The sequence below is a fragment of the Puntigrus tetrazona genome, chromosome 19 (assembly GCF_018831695.1).
Source record: "Puntigrus tetrazona isolate hp1 chromosome 19, ASM1883169v1, whole genome shotgun sequence".
Lineage (NCBI taxonomy): Eukaryota > Metazoa > Chordata > Actinopteri > Cypriniformes > Cyprinidae > Puntigrus > Puntigrus tetrazona.
In genome coordinates this window covers 9,772,276-9,774,798 of record NC_056717.1, presented here as the reverse complement: position 1 = coordinate 9,774,798, position 2,523 = coordinate 9,772,276, and the positions used below count along the sequence as shown (strand labels likewise).

General features: G+C 37.1%; 1 long non-coding RNA gene across 1 annotated transcript; it reads left to right on the top strand.

Annotated features, from left to right (window-relative positions):
* The first annotated feature begins 335 nt into the window (after window positions 1–335).
* On the top strand, window positions 336–1,488 carry LOC122323520. Its single transcript, XR_006247020.1, has 3 exons — window positions 336–399; window positions 759–859; window positions 1,343–1,488. It is a non-coding gene; the product is annotated as an uncharacterized LOC122323520 (long non-coding RNA).
* Window positions 1,489–2,523: the final 1,035 nt, after the last annotated feature.

Genomic DNA, 2,523 nt, shown 5'->3' with positions numbered 1-2,523 from the left:
AATCTGCTGCAAGTTTGCTTTTCAATCTGCCTTCATCCAATCAACAATCATCGCAAAGAACCAAGTCCTCGTCTTAAAGTTATATATATATATATATACTAAAATAATCACTCAAATGAACATCGCAATGCAGACAAAAAGATCAGCTGCTATATACCTGAGTTTCATCGCAACTTTAAAAATAACATTCAACACTTTCTAACCATTGTCAAAAGCACACATTGACACTCACCACCACAGCCTTGACATTGTAATGTGTTACCCAACTACCACCAAAAACACAAACACACACACAGGTTCTCTCATGTCATCCACTCAGAAGTGCACACAGGCAAAACAGAGTGGTCTGAAGATATGCTGTGGAGAGAGTGCAACTGAGGAGAAACAGGCCAGCACAAGGTAGGAAACAGAGGCAGCAATGAGAGACGAAATAGATGGATTGCACTAGTTAGCAATCTAAACATGGAAAATGATTTATGACAAAAGGTTTCAAGGAAATATGGGGCTAAACCGGTGTAATTTTATCATTGTACAAATATTAGCTTTTATTTTTCAATCTCAAACAAGTGCTTTCGTATAACTGCAGTTTGAGTCAGACACTTATGGAGCAGTCTGGCCATTTCTGCTCCTTTAAAATTGAAAAATATAAGGGGACAAATATGAATCATATACTTGAATTTGCACAAATCTAAGATATAGTCATTTCAAAACCTATACAGGTACTTGCAGTAATTTGAAATTGGCTAAAAAAATTACAGGTATGATTTCTCAGGGTCTGAGAGCAATTTCAGCATGGCCAGTGGATCCAGAAATACCGATCAGAAAAATGACCAGACGAGAGCAACAAAGATAAGTAATGGTCAGAATAAACTATGCAATAATAATCCACTCAAAACATATGTGTGTGTGTGTGTGTGTGTGTTTGATATGGTTACAGTTTTAAAGTAGCACATGGGCCAAAAAAATTATAAAGCGACTGAGGATCTATTAAAATGCCATCCCTGCACAGGACTAGAGCTTTTTGTTAGTGAGGACAACCCACAGTGCTATAACATTGCTAGTTCTTTTGCACGGGTGTTTTGTCCACTGACATAGAACAAACTGTAACTGGAAAGAATGTTAGAAATAAAGGTCATAAAGAACTTTTACAGAGAAAATACATTTACAAGAAAAGCTTTGTGAATGCTGATCTTCTGACCTGACTTGAACAGGTAATTGTACAAACAAACACACATACACACACACACACACACACACACACACACACACACACACACACACACACACACACACACATACAAAAACCCTGTACCTCAACTAGAAACATTTTTTTTACTTCTAGGAACACATCTGGCTTCAACCCTGTGAGATTGGGGTTGCTGCAGGGGTCAAACTGTCCTGTAAGCAAAGCGCAAAGTGTGACCATGTTAAAGAGCTTCATCATAAACGCATTTGAAATTCCATGATAAAAGGGGCTGATAAATGGAAATAAAGATAAACCTTCAATTTACTCCTTTTTTCTGTAAGTGAAAGTGTTTTTAGATTTTTTGACTCATTACCACTTTTACACACTGTAAAAAAACCCATAAAAATGGTCAAATGACTGGCAACCAAAAAAAAGTCAAAAAAAGTCAAATATTATATTATATTATAAAAAGTCAAGTATAATATCATAATTGAATTCGATTCTGTAAAATAAGCATATTTTCCCTGCAAAATCAGATTCTTGATTTTCCTAATTTCAATGGTCCTGCAATGTGACAGATTAACGTTTATTACAGATTACATATGTAAATGTGGCAAATATGTGTCTAAAAACAAAATAAACAAACCAAACAAATACAATTATATATATATTTTAAGAGATCATTTTATGGATATCAGCTTTAAAAACCAGCCAAATGAAGAAAAGGAAAAAAAAATTCTGTGCAATGTGAACTGCACTAAAATAACAAACTGCATGACAAAACATCACCCTTGCTCAGATTTGTCTTCAGCTCCCTCAACCTGTTACATTGGAAACAGTTCAGTTAGATACATGGGAACAGGGGTATTAAATCCAGCAAAGCTTGAAATACATCAGAACATGTGTGAACTCGCTTAGAGTCATGATATTTCAATCCTCAGAGACTAAAGCAAACACCAACAGCATATTGGGAAAGAATTAAGGACAGATCTCACAAAACTATATGTGTAAGCCTACAACACAAGTTGTTTGCTCTCCTCGGTGTTTGCAGACAAGGCAACCTGGCAGAGGACCCAGTTTTCCCAAGCATGAACTGCTACGCTAAAAAAAGGGGAAGTCAAAAGTCCTGGGTGCCGAAAAACGCACAACTAGAGCCGCTCGATACACGTGCACACAAAAACGACTCGACTAAACTGTAGTTGAGAGCTAATGAGATCTTTTAAAGCAGTGAAAACATCCTTCTCGTGGCTCAGGGAGACGCTCAGCACGGCCTCCTCAGAACAAGCCGAACAGATGACAGTTATTCCTCTCAGCGTTGTGCTCATTCCACAAAATCG